Source organism: Pomacea canaliculata, linkage group LG14 (assembly GCF_003073045.1).
Source record: "Pomacea canaliculata isolate SZHN2017 linkage group LG14, ASM307304v1, whole genome shotgun sequence".
NCBI lineage: Eukaryota > Metazoa > Mollusca > Gastropoda > Architaenioglossa > Ampullariidae > Pomacea > Pomacea canaliculata.
This window is the reverse complement of record NC_037603.1, coordinates 10,834,456-10,850,973: the sequence shown is the minus strand read 5'-3', so window position 1 is coordinate 10,850,973 and position 16,518 is coordinate 10,834,456. Positions and strand designations below refer to the sequence as shown.

Here is a 16,518-nt window from a genome sequence, read left to right as displayed (position 1 = left end):
CTGCAGCCCAGTCCATATTGTCTGTACGATGTTGCGCGCTGGGAAATAACTGTCAGAAAACCAAGTATTTATCATTATTTTTTTTTTCTTTCTTTCTTTTTTTTTTTTTTTTGTATTGACCGCGCAGCAGCAGCGAAGCCAACTTCATTAATTTTATTGACAGAAAGCACTCAATAGGATTTCTCGTTCGATACCGCTGTTGTCTCGTCGCAAATAAACAGAGACGAGAACTTGTTGATGCGAGCGGAAGAGCAAAAAAAAAAAAACAGCTACAGACAGCAACTTGGGTGCGCGGGGTGGGTGGGTTGATGTCGGGTGGAACTGGAAGCAGGCCCCGATGATTTATAAGGGAGCAGGGCTCTACAGACCTTATCTGGCCAGGATGGAAGATCAATGGCTGACAGTCTTTGGCGCAGGGACCGCACGAAGTGGCAGCATGTACATCCGGGTCATCAGAACGCAGTCATAACAAAGATGGCGCCACCTCCGTGTGGCCTGCGCCGTGAAGTAGCCTCCCTTGATACACTATGACAGGCAAGCATTCAAAGGAGATTCCGAACGCTGCAGCTCCTCCGGATGCTACCCGGCATTGTGAGAGTATTTAAAAAAAAAAAAAAAAAAAAACCAACAACAACGCCTGGCGACTGTTTGTCTTTTCTTTTCGAGTCGCGAGCATCTATCTGTACTTATCACTGCACGTGAGCACGCTCGCGGGCACGCATATACACGAGTTCGTGTGCGTGTTTTCGGTCAGATAATGCCAGTCGGTTCCAAAATAGATGTTGGGTAGGGAGGGAGTTTAAGGTGGGGGGAGGTGTAAGTGCGCCGTCGGTGCTGCTGCTGCTTTATCAGAAGACCTTCCCGTCGGCCCTGAGGAAGCCAAGCCGAGCTGAGAACGAAATGGCGAGGCCAAGATCGATGAAACAGTGCTTAAAAAAAAAAAAGCAATCTGTATCCCACGTCAGATTTCGACGAGAACTAAAAGAAAATTGGCCTAGCGACACCCGGTATAAAGTGTTATTAAAAGAAAGGTTTCAGTGCAGACTTCGCTTCCAATCGTCAGCAGCCTCGTCCACTCCTCCTTAGTCATCATCTCTGATTGTTTCTATTTCCTTATCGCCAATGTTTCTTTATCGTTAACAAAACTTTCCTGACCCTGTTTCTACATCTAGGGTGCATCTATCCTGTATCCAGGCTGTTCCTTTATCGTCAGTGCCTGCCCTTCATTGTATCGTCCTTCTCTCTGTCAACAAAGCTTTGCTGTCTCCTGTTGCACTGATCACCGTGTCCTCATCGGTCTGAAAGCTCAGACAGGCCTCAGGGACAGGTTATCCTCAGTCTCCCACATTTTTCTCTCACTAACACCCTTGCTAAAGTATTTGTTGCGAGTGTACTTTTTTCTGTCCACGGAAAACCGTTAAAAAAACCTGCTGTATGCTGTTTTCTTTCTCTCACAGTAATACGACTTCTATATTCATCTTTATCGGGTTCCTTTATGGTGTAGAATAACAATCAAATCGTTAGGAGACTATAACCGATCATCAGCAGACGGGTTAATGTTTCTGTTTGTTAGCCGAGCATCGCCCTTGCACGTGCGCCACCCGCCTGCACCCTGTGACGTCATTGTGCACTGCGCGCGGCGCTCGGGCAGCCCCCTCATAAATTGAAAGGCGATCTGAGGGAGCTGCCCCCCCCCAACCCTCCAGTGAGTTGCCTCCCCCCCCCCCCCAAAGTGATGGATGGCCCCGTGTGCAAGGTGAAGGCCAGACGCGTGCTGCCCCAGGCCCCTGAGGTCACGTGACGCCCCGTGAGAGCGGAGGAGCTGTGTTATCGGTGACATTCATTAGGTTCCTCATTCTTGGACTCCACGCCGCGGAAAGCGAAGCCGGTGATGAGAAAACCGAGCTCATTGTTACCCTCCACCCCACCCCAACCTTTTTTACGAGGAAGAGAAATCGAGAGGTGTATGGGAGGAGGGAACGAGGGAATAGGACTTTTCCGAGGGTTTTTTTTTCCTGTCAAGTATTATTATTAAAAGTTAGTGGTTGCATGATTTATTTCTACATTCAGACATTATCACTTATTGCTAGCGGCATGATTTATTTCTTTACACACTCACGTATTATTACAAGTTGTTAGTTACATTTATTTTTAGTTCTACAGTCAAACATTATTAGAAGTTGTTAATGGCATTATTTATTTAGTTATTTCTACAGTCAGACATTATTAGTTGTTGGTTACATGATTAAGTCTGTTCATGGATCTGGATTGCTGTCTGTCTGCCAAGACCAACTCGACGAGCCTAAACAAAGAATGTGACTAAACCGGAAGCTATGTCGTCTCATGCCTCGTTTTAGTTTTAGGAAAAAATCGTCTGCCATCAGTCCAGTAATACAAGTTTGTAGTCTGTTCGGTGTTTCCGACCCACTGACTCAGTCACAGCCTTGAAAACTAACTACAGTCGAAACATTCATCCGCTTTTATTCCTGTAAATAATTGTTGTTTGTTTTCGTTTACTTTTGATAATATTATCAGCATCGTAACTCAAGTGGCTTTTGTTACAAGTTGATAACAACAAAGGAAAACTCTTATCATCTTTATAAAAAAAAGATACCATAAGAAGGGCCACATTGTTACAGTTGCCTTCTTTCTGCCCAATCTACGAGCTGCAGCCGGTTCACTTCAAATGACATGTGATCCCCTCTAAATGAAAGATTGCCATGTTCACAATCCCTGTTCTGTCCCTCTTGCTTTTCTCGGTGAACATGTGGTGAGGTTGCTAGTATGGAGCTGAAAACAGCTCACCCTGATGGAGGAAGGAGCGATACGGTTTATGGTGGCTCCGGTTGCATTTTTATTTATCCCACGCTGTCTTTCTTTCCTCATTTAAGTCGATGAATGAGCAGGTAACACCATTTTAATTTTCTCTCCTCTCTCCCAGCCTTTGGTTGTTTTTTTTTTTTTTTTTGTATACATTCTACAATAAATATTCTTCTCCATTTTAAGTGGGTTTTTTTTTTTAATGGTTGAACTCTGCTGCATGTTTCAAATAAAATCTGTTGTCACGTGTTCTAGAAACGGTCACAGGAAGTAGACAAGATTCGGATTCTGTTCACTCCAATCTTCATGATTACTATCTTAATTATCGGATAACCTGCCTCATTAATTCTTAATCATTTCTTTGTGGCCGACCGCACAAGAACCTGATGATACAGCAACTTCGTGTTCGTCATATCTGCACTTCCGGTGCGTGCGTGCACTGCGCATTTAATTGACACGACACTTGCGCGTGCGGCGTGGTCTGGCCCCTCGCGAGTTCCAGAGCCAGACTAATATCTTGCGTCATGTTTCCCAGCGGCCTTCACCGCCATCGCCAGTCGATTCGCCCAATGGAGGTGTCGGGGTGGAGGGAGGGAGGACCTGGAGGGGCTGGGGAGGTGGTGTCGGTGCTGGGTCGAGGTGGCTGGAGATAGCATGTTGTGGGGTCCGTTAGCAGAGAGGCGGAAGTCGCTAGCAGTCTGGTGTAACACTTCTCGTTATCTTCTTCTCGGCTGGGTAGGAGATAAACCGGGTAGACCGTCCAGAAAATGTCAGTTTTCTTGTGGAGACCGTCACGGTTATTACGACGAAGGGTTCGGTCCCCATCTTGGTTTCTGGCTGTCTGTGGTTCTTTCTTTTGGTGCCGCGGGAGGATAAACAATGTTAGTCGTGACTTCTATGGCCTATTGACCTTATAAACACACAGCGACTGGCTTCTTTACCCGAGGGGTAAAATAGAAAAAGCAGATTGTCTCGCTCCATAGTAACGGTCGGTAGGTGTGACACCTATTGACCCCGGGTGTGCCCTTAAAGGTCTTCATCATGATGGGAGAATGTCGCCAAGGTCCTTCATTTGGTTCATCGTACTCATTTTGCTCCTTTTCCCCCAACCCCCGTCTGCAGGTCATTAACGGTGAAATACAACATGTAATTTTATTAAAACATAAGAAAACAAAAACAAGATATAATTAAAAGTTCACGACACAAAACTTGATGTAAGTAAAACATTTTTACACGCGATGTAAATAAAGTTCTGACAGTCGCTGGCTTCCCTAGTGTCCATCTCGCGCCGCCATAGTCTCGTGTGTCTGTGGAAACGGTTTTAATCACGTGCACGAAGACATCTCACTACAGACATTCTGCGCTGTGGATGGCAGCTGGCGCATCTGGAAAGGTCACGACCCCCACTGGCTTTGTTGTTTTCTCCGACTGTTGATGGCGGCCGTTCGAGGTCGCTGCTGACGTCACACCGCCGGCCGTTTTGGTCCGCAGCGCGTGCGTGCGTGCGTGTGTGTGCGTGTGTGTGTGTTGGGCTGAGCGCCAGACAAACAAGACTATGTCGCCTGCTGATTACACCACCACCACCACCAGCAACACCACCGCCGTCAGCCGCCTCACTCAGTGTTTACTGCGCACACGCCGGGGACTAAATTTGTCGGAGGATGTTTTTGTTTGCAGTGAACAGCTCCCACGCCCGCTCCTCTCCGATTACAAGCTCACACAAATGTTCCCGACACACCGATAGATGAGGCCTGCAACATCATCAATGTCCCGACAACCACCTGATTGACATACAGTGCAACCTGTCTCCGGTGTCTGTAGCCTCGTCAGCTTGTACACTTACATAACATCCATAATGTCAGTTTGTTTATTTGCGTGCTTTGAGGTTTTTATTTTATTTTTCTTTATATACTGTGAACGGTTGATAAACACAACTATAATAGAGGTGTCGGTTATTGATTCAGGTGTTTTATACACATATAAAAATAATATTTGTACTTAGGTAAGGCCAGTCATTTGTCTCATTACAGGTAAAAAAATGTTTTTCATCTTTCGCAACATAACAAATGTAAAACAATTTTTGTTTCATCATCAGAACATCAATAAATTCAAGGTATGTTTACTCGGCTAAAATTTATTATTTTGCGGTGTTTTTTAATCTTTAAAATCAGTAATGAACCCAACAGATATTTTTGACATTATGTTATATTGATTTCCCTCTAATTCAGTACAACCTCTCTTTTTTAATTTATTTTTAAAATGTTTTATTGATAGTGTGCGCTGAGTTAAATTGTAAACAACATGATCCAAACTTTTATAAAGAAGAAATCATTTTCTGAACCATTTGCCACAAATGTACAAAGCCTGACATACAACTGTCATGACAGGCGGACATGCAGACAGACAGACAGACATTGATATAAAAGCTGAATATTTCTTTGTAAGGGATCCATGGTACTTGGAAGTGCACTTTGGCCAGGATGTGAATGAAAAAAGCCACTTCTTAGCAAAATGTCCAGAACTTTCTTCTTGCTAAAGGCAAACATAATGCCCGCCTTTGAAGCCGAGAATTTCTCTTGGCGGCCGGCTTGATGGCGGGTCTCGTTTCTACAGCAGCAGCTCGTAGTTGTTCCTTTTAATCTTGCTAATGGCTCACACAGTTTTGTTTACAACACAGTGTAAGTAGGTCTTTCATAAAACCTGGGCAGTGGTTTCCTCTTTGATCTCGTGGATTAAATCCGGTCTGATGAGCTTGATTGAAATGTGAGCCGGCATCTTGGTGGACTTCACACGGGTGTCCCCCTCCCTCCGCAACCGTTTTTTTTTATAACAGACAGCAGGCATAACTTGTAGTCTACAGAAACATATTCTTGTTACCCAGGATGCTTGAAATGTCAGAGACCATAGAAAGTAGTGGAATCTGTAATACTTGTAATAAGAGAAACTATAGACTATTGTGTAATGCATGTAATGACCGAGACTCAAGATGTCTGCTGGCATTACTCAAGACACGTGTAACATCAGAGACTGGAAAGTATAGAAAGTTCAACATAAAACCAATGCTGGCTAAAACAATTTATTTTATTTTATGTTAATCAGTGTCACACTGTAACAACCTGTAACCGGTTTACCCGATGGCAACAGTGTTTATCGGTTAGGTTTCGAGGTAACTAATTTGTAAAATCTGAATAAATAAATTATTGTCAGCCGTAAAATCATAATGATGGGCAAAATAAAAATGGAAATGCAAAGACACATATCCCCTCCCTCTGTGTATTGGGGGGAGAGATAGGGGACCATGAGTGAGAAATCACAGTTGTCTGCCCGCTGTTGTCTGTTTTCTGGGTCATGGCGGGAGGGAGGTGAGGAAGGCGGGTGGGGTGTGTGGATACGTGTGTGCTGTCAGGTATCGATGTTGAAATAATGCTTGTACTCTGTGTCTGTGTGGCTGAGTGGAAACACCATAAGGTCAAGGGTGAGTTCACCGAGACATCATTGGACAAAAAGTAAGTTATCACAACGGCTCACATTACTTGTAGTGCCATGAACTGGGTTCCCTCCTTCTCTCTCTCTGTGGGTGTGTGTCCCTTGAATGCTTTAATGTTCTGTTCATGCATTAAAGTTGTAGTAGGAACATTTTCTCCTAACTATTGAGTAAATCTCGTGGTTTATAGGTGAGAGGGTATTCACCTATGGTTCAGGAAATATTACCTTGCAATGAGCTTTATACAATCATCAGAAAAAATTATAATCTTGTGAGAAATGAAATTACGAGGATTTGTCACGCGAGGGTATAGCTGTACACCCCGGATGTTGAGCTCTCTTACTACTTATTTTTTCTTACTATTTTGTTTTTCTTTGTTTGAGACCTTTGTTCCGCCTGAAATATAGTTTAAATATCTCAGTTTGCCATGGTTACCGTTTCAAAATTCAGTTGCGGGGACTGCGCATGCGCCTTCATGCTTTACAGCTCGTGACATTTATTTTCACAGGAGCCGAAGTCTGGAATAAGCTCGAGTTCTGTAAGTGGGACAAGAGCAAGGAACTCTCCTGCCCCTCCACTCACCCCGGGGCTGGTTACCTCCCCACCAACCCTCTGTGCGGTAATTTTGCGGTGCGGCTGCCCGGCAGGTGGCGCTGCTTTGTCTCGCAGACAGCACGAGGACGACTAAATATTCTGGTTCCGCACCGAACACTTCCTGGCACCGCGCGCAGCCCGCAGATCAAAATAAATGCCGGAGCAGCCTGGCCGGAAGTGCGCTAATGCCAGAGCTCTCTTGGCTTGCCTTGGTTGTGGGACCGCCAGATGTCGCCACGGAATGTGTAGCCAGCTATTCTGGTGTTCGTCTTACCTCCTGCGACTTTTGAACCCGCTGACATTTCTCACAGATAGAGAGATGAAGGTCTTTGTACCCTCCTCCTCCAGGACAATCCATCCGTCCACCCACCCACCTTCGTGTTCGTTGGTTTGTCCTGTTCTCACGCAGGTAGATATTATCTGTATAAAAACTCAGTCTCACACACTTATTTCAAGAACACCTGGCTCGGCAGTTATCACAGGTGGGGGAGAGGTGGTTAACTGGAACTAAAGGACTCATGGTGGGTTTGGTGGCGGGGGAGGTTGTCTTGCCGGTGTCGTGCGCTCCCCCCGTTAGGCTGTGCAGCTGGTTTGGCGAAGTCAAGACACCTTGCACGCGCCTAATTCCACGTGACATCATTTCACGTGACCTTTCGGGTTTGAGTAATACCCGGCGAGCCGGGGCCGGAAGCAGCGAGGTATAGTGGGACGCTGGCCTCAAGACCTTTACGAAAAGGAGGGAAAAAAAATTGAAATGGTTTCCTTGCGCGTGTGACCAGACGGTGGGGAGGTATGTAGAGCGGAGATTGCTCTTGTCCTCCTCCGTTTGGTTCTGCCACCTTGCACGCGCTGGTGACGTGGATGTCGCCAGGATGCGCGAGACGATGATGACGATGATCACGCGAGGATGATGGGTACGTCACAGGTGGTAAAACTTGAGAGTGGTAGTGGCAGACTGGTGGTAGACTGGTAGTGGTGGTAGTGGTGGTGGTGGTGGCAGACTGGCAGTCACATGATTTTGAGCTCCTATAAAAGTGTTTTTATCCAGGCTGCGCGTCTGCTGTGCAGCAGCTTTTTGTCGTGCGGCACATCAAAGACCTCAACATCCTGTCGCTTTCATCAGCATGCACATCACCAGGCTACAACCGGCAGCAGAGTATCGTTTGCATTCCACAGACTACCGTGAGTTCCACACATAAAAATGAAGTTGATCCATTGTCTTCTAGACAATTTTCTTTTCCAAAACTAACCAACCAGGTGATCAACCCGCCAGGTGATGATGTCCAAAGACACAGAGATCATGTTGGAAAGCTGAGCTATGATGAACTCCGAGAGACCGCCCTTTGATGTGACAACAAAGCAGCTTTAATGTTAGGGTAGGAATCAACCCAGTCATTGGAGACAACAAATCATGTTTACTGGTCCTCACATTCCAGTGATCCTGGTGTAACATGTAACTCTGGATAATCTCGATATAACAAGACATTTTATGACCACTCTATACTTTTCCAGGCATCGTAAATATCGTTAATATTCTTTCCAAAATGATTAAAATAATTGATTCAATATTTTTTAAAAAACCGGATTTTTATTCCGTGCAGTGAAGCCACGAACATAGGAATGTATATTATTTTAAGTAGACATAGCGACAACGAAAATTACACTCACAGCAAAGTTGTTTTTGTTGTTTTTTTTTAGTGGGGGGGGATCCCCTGCAGTCTGTTGTTTGATGTGATTGCCGGCGAATTTGCTTTTCAAAGCTGTTTTTTATTACATTAGTTTGCATTCTTAAGAGTGCTTCCACAAACTCCAAACTTTACAATTTTGTTTCAGGGTTAGTTTATTATTCATGAGGAGGCGTGAAGGTAATTTATATTCTTGCCTAGGTGACAACTTGAGAATAATGCCAGGATATATCATCGTGGTAGATGTCCACCTTTGGTCATTATGTTTGAAGTGTTTTTGCCCCTTGTGTGTGTGGGAGACAGAGACTGGCGAATATGTAACTAAACAGTTGCACCTGTCTTGGTGTACGTGTGGCCAAGCGACAGGTGAGTAGAATCAGGTAGAATCAGTGTAGCAGGTAACATTCACTAAACATTCAAATATGTTAAAGGATATGTAAGGAGGGAAAATAAATTTCTCAGAAAATGATTATGGATTTGTAATTTCTAAGCCATTAATGACATTCTTGACGATTGAGTCACCATTACACGCATGAATGAGCACAGGAGTCGCTGATGTAGCTTGCTAACAAATCAGGATGATTAGTGACATCCGAGATGCTCCAATTATTATAACCTCACACAGGTTGTTAAGTGCGGAACAGTCACACATTCTCTGATTATCTTCAAACAACAAGGGGAGGTCACTACAGTACATCTCTCACTCTCTTGTCCTCCCCTTGTTTTTACATCGCCAGCCTAGCTCCAGAAACTTTCACTCGTTTATTAGGCGAGTTTTTGTTTAGCTTATTCCGGGAAAACTTTTTTTTTTCTCCAACGATCGGACCGGTTGGGAGACTGCGCATGCGCAAGAGAAAGCCGCTGGTTGTTGTTTTTAACGTGCACGGCGCGACGCGGAGGTCGATCGATGGGCTGGCAGCTTGTGTGGGAAAAGGTTGCGATCGGAGGGGAGTGGGGGAAAGCTAGCGGGGATGGGGGAATGTCGAGTTTGATTTTGTTATCGCTCTCGGCTTGTCAGCTCGTGTGTTCCACACCCACGTGTAGTCCTGCTCCACCACTACCGGAGAGACAGAGAGGGAGGCGAGACTGGAGGGTGGATGGCATCTCCGTGTGTGTGTGGACTACTTTGTGTGTTAATCCTCCCTGACATGAGAGACACTTACAGTATGTGTGGACTACTTTGTGTGTTAATCCTCCCTGACATGGGAGGCACTTACAGTATGGATTGTCTGTGTCAAGAGAATGAATAGCACGCGGGAGAGAGAGAGAAAAAAAAAAAACCACCCTGAAGAAGACCTCGATGACCCTATGCACCTCGTGTTATTTTTGTGAACACCTTATCTGATTCCCACTCGGACTAAAAACCATGGAGACAGCAAGACAGACAAGCAAGGGATCAAAGCACCACAGATATGACTTCTACATTTGCTTCAATACATGTTGTATCCATGGCAACAATGTTATATCCCTGGCGAGAAATGTTATACCATTGGTGAATAATGTCATTTCACCGGCAATTAATTGACATTGCTTTCTTTGATTTGTTGCTTTTCCTAATTTTATGGACTTTTGTTTGTTTTGATTGACTTTTGTTTGTTGTATACCGTGTCACATGTTTGTCAGCGGTGGTCGAATAAACAATCGCCAGCAGCTGTTGAGACATTAGGTAACCCGGATGTAATACAAGTCTGTTACGATCAGTAATAAATTATTCACGGGTATTATTGTGTTGATACCCGCGGAAACCAAGTCAGTTGAACGAAACGTTATCTTCTGGTATAAACAAGGAACGGCGAGAGGTTAGCGAGGTCAGGAGAGCGCGCGCACGAAATGAAGAGTTGATGGGAAACACATGGTGGACTTGGGGACAAAAATCAAATGAGCACCGAGGTGGGGGGTCACACAGCGCAGACCCCACTGTCAGCAAGGACTTATCTTTTCTTGGATCACGTGCAAGCTTTTTTTTTTCTCACGGACTGTCAGGATTCAGTGGGAGGTCTAGAATATGTTGTGAGATGTTGACACCATCTCAACTTACAGCAAAGAAAGAGTTTTTGAGGTCGGGAGGGGGAGAGGGAGGACCACACGCAAGCACAAGCCCGAGGGGTAGGAACACCGAGGGTTAAGTACAGTTGTAGATATAGAACTTTGATGTCATCTCGCGTGCATGTTATGTCCACGCGTGCGTGCGTGTGGATATTTTCATGCACGTGCGCACGCGTGCTACTAACTTGCGTCACAAGATGTCTGACGGCGCGAGCATGCATTGTTTACACGGGTGCGCGTGCAGTGCGGCGCGGACGTACATACACCTGCGTTGTCGTCACGCACGTCTTGAGCTAACAATAGCATATGCGTGCGCATGCGAGGTGCACGAACGTGTGCGCACGCGCGCCCGCGCTCGGCCGACTTGACGAAAGCTCGACCGCGCAGAGAAACGCGCCACACCGCCGGGGCCAGCCGCTCGACTGGTGGCCGGACGGACGAGACTAAGAGAAACGTGCTGCCAAGACGGACCCTTTCCCCCCCCCCGCCCTTTCCCCCATCCTTCCACACCCTCGCTCCCCTCCTCCCCATCCGCCATCACCCTCCCCTTGCCCTCAACTGACCGCCTCGCGCTTAGCGACAGTGCGACAGGTTCGCGACACAACCGAGGGCTCGTCGTCATCTTCACACGTCACGCGGTCGCTGTGCGTCGCAGACGAAGTAGTCGGACTTCTTCCCCAGCTCCTGACTGTCGTGGTCGTCGCTGCTGTTGTCATCTGCATTGTCGTCGGTGGACTGGACTGGTTGGCGGTGAGAGCCGGGCGTTGCGTGCTGACATTGTGCAATGGGGGCGCCGGTAGAGTAGTGGAGGGCACTGCGGGGGGCTCTGCTCGCCCTCCCCACACGCAACGTGCTGTTGGGGGGAAGTGGTCCCGACTGATACAGGGAGGGGGCTGTGGGCTAATCAATGGCTGCGCCCACAACTGCTTCTTCCCCAGAACACAGCGCCGTCTACACTTGGAGGTAAACACCACACCATTCTAACAGCCATTTTATACTTTCTTCCCTCGGCATTTGCTTGTTTGTTCCTTCGCTTGTAGGTCAGGACGAAATGATTTCTTGGTGCAGGATCGAGCCTCTTGACAAATCACATCCTTGATATGTGTGTGTGACACAGAGATGGTTAAACTCTCGTGGTTCTCTCGTCGTCTCTTGAGTGTTGTAGGCTGATAACATTTCTAGCATGTTAACGACTTTCTGACTGTGTGAGAGAGACAGAGACAGTGTATATGTGAACGATTGTGTGTGTGAGAGAGAGGGAGGGAGTGCTACACGTATTTCATTTTTACTGCTTTGAAAAACATTCTGATTTATTTCGCAATAATTCAACTTTTCCGGTCATGGGGTTCAAAAACTTTGGAATTCCTTCCCTTGTGGGCGAGTGAATTTATAGATGGAGAACAACTTGATTTATTTCTCTAGACTCATAATAAATTATTTATTTATTGTTGTTGTCGTTGAGGGGAGACAGTTGTAGCTGTTGCTCGACAGAGAACTTAATCAGACAAGAAAATCATGAAATGCGAATCTGGTTCATTCTGATATAAATCATTTCAGTGTGCTGCAGCTGTCGGGAATTTATTTATTTATTTATTTTTTTTTTTTGCCTGAATGTATTTTTCGTATCACTGTACCTGTAAGATGTTGATATGCTCATCAACAGACGCCATTATTTACAGTGGAGACACGTTTCTGTAACAGTTGTGTCGTTAGGGGAAGCCTCGATCCCGTCCAGCATGTCGTGCATGTAGAAGATAGAAAGTCTGCGACGACCTTTGTGGGTCACGAGGTTATCACCCAGACGTCAGTTGACACGTGACCTGTGGATGGAGTCGCTTTTGTTGGAACGTCAGCGCGCATGTCATGGCACCTGTAGTCAGCTGACGTCCTGCTGACGTACTGGGGGCGTGTGTTGGTACAGTTCAGAGGTCACATTGTGTGTGTGCGCGCGCGTGCGTGTCTGTGTGTGCATCAGCTTTACATGGCGGATGTCATTACCAGCGATCACAGCCTCGTTGTGATCAATACCACAATAAAACATCAGCACTTGTTCGACTCGCGGGTCTTTTTTGTTCCGTTAAAAACCGTCAATGTAGTTGATTGCAAGTCTTTAATTTAGCCGTTAGGTCCGCCATGGCATTGATCGACAGACGCAAGTAGCGGTCATCGTTTTTCACACAAAACAACAAACTTCTGAATCCGACAAAAATGGACGAACGCTTGGAAGATTGTTTACACTACAAGTACTCAGAAAAAAACTTTTTGACAAATTAGTCAAACGCATATTTTGTCTGTTGACAAAAGAAAAGCCTTTCCGAAATAAAACTGGTTGATTCCCCCTCCCCCTCACCCTGTAAATAAATATCTGAACAAGAGCTAAACAGGAGGAAAAGTCAGATGTAAGCGAGGAGGGAGGTTCTAGTTCATCAATCGTTGTTGTTAAACGGCAATGGATCGTCTTGGAGAAGAGAAAATAATGTCGACATAAAAACATCCTGCGCTGTTTGTTAAAGGCCAGACTCGTAAAACCAAATTTAAGTCTGTCTCCAAACGGTCGTGCAAAATGGAAAACAAATATGTGATGGCGAATATTTCTTGCGACTGTATTGATGTCGACCATGGCCGGTGAGCCTGGCGCCGTGGGTACAGAGACAGGAATTTATTTTAATTTTTTTTTGCGTGGAGAGATAGTGTGGAACATTGGAGGTAGATTTATGGGGGGTGGGATGGTGCTAGGTTCTGTTCATGAACTGGGTACAGCTCGAAGATATAAACAACTTAAAGGACTAGGGAGCCACCTTCTCCAAGAAACGCAACTCCACATCAAGTGTTTTGACTGTATTATCTTCTCATTTGTTTGTATTTGTGTAAACACTCTGTTCTAAACTGGAGACATGCGCTAGATAAATATTTTGTTTATTATTATCATCTGGGAGTTAGTGAAGTAGGTCGTTATCATGCTTCTAACATCACTGACATAAAAATAACAAAATTGCTGTAAATTGTTTTCTGTGGGAGGCGAGGGGAGACATGGGAGGCGCCGTACATTGTCAATATTTGATGTCTTGGTTCAAGCAAAATGGAGTATTTGATGCTGAAATTCTTTCTTGATCCCATTCACCCTCCTTTCTTTTCTGTTCACTTTTCTCTTGCTTTCCATTTCTTGCTTTAATTATCTTTTTTGTCTGTTATATTCCAATTTATAGCTTAGGTTGGAAAGGCTGTCAAAAAGGGGGAATGGGTTTGTGAAGCGAAGAAAGTTTGCTTTCGTTAAATCAATATTGCACAATGTTTTATTTTTGTTGGGAGAGCAATCAGATTTATTTTATTTATTTTATTTCAGCTCGAAACTTCTCTTACAGTTTAGCCACAAGATGGTAAACCACCTGAGTGTGATTGGAAAACAGTTTGACCACAGGTGACAGGAATGGAAGTAGGTGTCTAGTAATCGCCTGATATTACAAAATGAAGGTGTGATAAAGGACTAGAGCATTATGGGAAATGTTGTTAGGAGTCATGTTTACAGAAGAAGTGTGTATCTCTCGACAGTGGACGAGTGTTTGTCAGTTTGTAAACAAGGTTTTGTAGGTATGTGTGTCAGGCCTGGCTGTAAAGATTCAATGGAATCAACTCTCTGGAAGAGGTTTGTCATCAATAAGTCGGGCTCGTCTTAAATTAAATTCCAACACAGGAGTCCAACATGTAGGACACCACTGATGTCTGTTGGCGGCCATTGTCTTGGTCTCACGAAATCCCTGACATTCTCCATCAAACTTGATATCACTCGTTTGAAATTTAATTTTTGAAAATTTTTTTTTTGAAGAACCAGTACCAGAAGCATTGTATTACAAAAGAAAAAAAAGTTGGAACTACGTGATGGTCACAGATGAGATCTGTGTTTTTTTTTTTAGGGGGTGGTTCTGAGGGAGGGAGAGAAAATTGTATTCCTTGCTGTCAGTGTTATGGCTGTTTGTGTTTGTGTTTACTGAGGTAGCCTCGCGTCTGCCTCCATCTTTGTGTGGGTGGCTGAGCAGGTGTGTGTGTCTGTGGGGATGGGGATGGGGAAAGTGCGGGGATAGCAACATCCAAACCAATTCTCCAGACAACAAAAGAGTTCTCCGACCAGCTTCGCTTTGTTGACGGTTGGCGCCAGCAGCGACGGTTGAACTTTGATGTTTCCGTTTTCGTCCCACCAGTGACGCAAGCACTAACCGCCAAGTGACGTCACCTGACGCAGCGACAGCAGCGATCTAAAAATAGACTTTGCCAGCGATGGCGACTGTTGTCGACAGTGTACAAACCGTTACTTGCGTCACATGTCGACATGTGTGCACTTCCCTCCACAATTGTTCACAGATCACAGACCTGCCAGTGTTCACGGCCGTTAACCAGGACACAGCCGCTGACTCGTCGGTTCGTTAATTTGTTGATACAAAATTTCTCATACTTGACATTCGATTATTTGTTTTTATTTGTAATAGGATTATTTACAAAAACAACATCGCGGCAGGTTGTTACAAACGGTGTTGTAGTGGTTGTGACAGTTTCTCCTGTGTTTCGGTCTAGTCAGTATGAACTCATCAACAGTGACTAAGTATTATGATGATGTTCTGATCATTACATATTCTTTAATGGTTGTCATAGCTACGTGTACAGTCACAAGTGTTTTCTAATTCTAGTCGCATAATTCATGGAATGTCATTAGTTGTTTCCGTGGGATATGTTTTACACGTTCATCTGTCTTTTCCATGATCTCATTCCTCTTGAAAGTCGTTTTCACATTTAACAGTCGCTGCTAAAAATAGTTTCTAGATATTATTATGGTTGTTACTGTCAGTCATTACAAGTCAGGATCAGTTGATAGTAGCTCCTTGAAGGAGGATGTTGATATCCCGGAGATAAAATACTACTCGTGAGGTAATATTTGTTGATATTTCTTCATAGTTTCTACTCCATGTTGTATTATCACACAGTTTCCTCAGCAATATGTATTTATTACTTAGTCTTCTTTCCATTCGATGTGTAGGGCTTTTTGTTGGTGTGTCAGGCGGTGTGATTGCTGTCGGTGTGAAATGTAACAGTCAGTGTGACTTGTAGATAGAAAGTGATATATAATGAACAGATAATGAAACTGTTATTCGTCCAGTGCTATAAATAGAACCCACCAGGCTGATCTCACCTAGTCATTTCTGAGGGAAAAAAATCAGTCTGGTAAACCTTCAAAGCTTTTTTTCTAAAAAAAACATCTAATGATAGAATCTGGCGAGTATTGATTAAAAAAGTTTTGCCTGATACCAGCAAAATTACAGATGGAATCTGAAACCAGATTATTTTTTTTTCTTTTCTCTCTTATGTTTTGCTGTTGCATTTTGATCAGAGAAGACAAGAACTGACGACAGATAGAAGAAAAAAAAACAAGGAAAGTGGAAAACGGTTGGAGGTGTGGAGGGAGCGACTGGGGGCTCGGCAGCTTCTTTATTAACTTTATAATGGTTCCTCTCTTCTTTTGTCTGCATTTGTTACTATCTTTCCTTCCCTTTTATATCATTTATGTCTTTTTTTGTCAATTGCTACTTGTCTTCCTGTTTACAGAGTTATTTCCTGGCTTGAGGTGAAGCACCAGTTCCCCCCCTTTGTCATTTTCTCCGTGGTATCTGTGACTTGTATCTTAATCACCGGTCGCTTATCTCCTGTCTTTTCTAGGTTTTTTTTTCCTCCTTCTTGTCTTTAGTGTCTGTTGCTTGTCTGTCGGTTGTGTGTCACTTGTAATCTGATGTCATGTGTCATGTGTGTCACTAATCCCTTGCCGCAGTGACATCTTCTATTATCGGGTTGGTTTTTTTCTTTTTTTTTCTCTCCACTTTTTCATTCTTATCTCGTATTTCATGT

At 44.6% G+C, this 16,518-nt stretch overlaps 1 protein-coding gene across 5 annotated transcripts in view; it reads left to right on the top strand.

Annotated features, from left to right (window-relative positions):
- The window catches only part of LOC112555030, a 98,893-nt gene that overhangs the window by 24,290 nt on the left and 58,085 nt on the right, over positions 1 to 16,518 (top strand). The window contains exon 1 of one of the 5 annotated variants that reach the window (XM_025223155.1): positions 10,859 to 11,592. The exons of 3 other annotated variants lie outside the window; for them this stretch is intronic. The gene's annotated coding sequence lies outside the window, so the exon portion shown is untranslated. Of the gene's footprint in view, positions 1 to 10,858; positions 11,593 to 14,586; positions 15,043 to 16,518 lie in introns of those variants that run through there. One more of the 5 variants, XM_025223158.1, reaches the window with a different exon arrangement.